Genomic DNA, 529 nt, shown 5'->3' with positions numbered 1-529 from the left:
ATATTATGACAGACCAGCTAGATATACTGTCTCTATTATATTATGAAAGACCAGCTAAATCTACTGTCTCTATGTCTCTATTATGCTATGACAGACCAGCTAAATCTACTGTCTCTATTGTATTATGACAGACCAGCTAGATCTACTGTCTCTATTATATTATGACAGACCAGCTAGATCTACTGTCTCTATTATATTTTGACAGACCAGGTAGATCTACTGTCCCTATTATACTATGACAGACCAGCTAGATCTACTGTCTCTATGTCTCTATTATGGTATGACAGACCAGCTAAATCTACTGTCTCTATTGTATTATGACAGACCAGCTAGATCTACTGTCTCTATTATATTATGAGAGACCAGGTAGATCTACTGTCTCTATTATAAAATGACAGACCAGATAGATATACTGTCTCTATTATATTATGACAGACCAGCTAGATCTACTGTCTCTATTATATTATGACAGACCAGCCAGATCTACTGTGTCTATTATATTATGACAGACCAGCTAGATCTACTGTCT

This window comes from Oncorhynchus keta, unplaced genomic scaffold (assembly GCF_023373465.1).
Source record: "Oncorhynchus keta strain PuntledgeMale-10-30-2019 unplaced genomic scaffold, Oket_V2 Un_contig_3505_pilon_pilon, whole genome shotgun sequence".
NCBI lineage: Eukaryota > Metazoa > Chordata > Actinopteri > Salmoniformes > Salmonidae > Oncorhynchus > Oncorhynchus keta.
The sequence above is the reverse complement of the archived record's forward strand: the minus strand, read 5'-3'. Positions refer to the sequence as shown.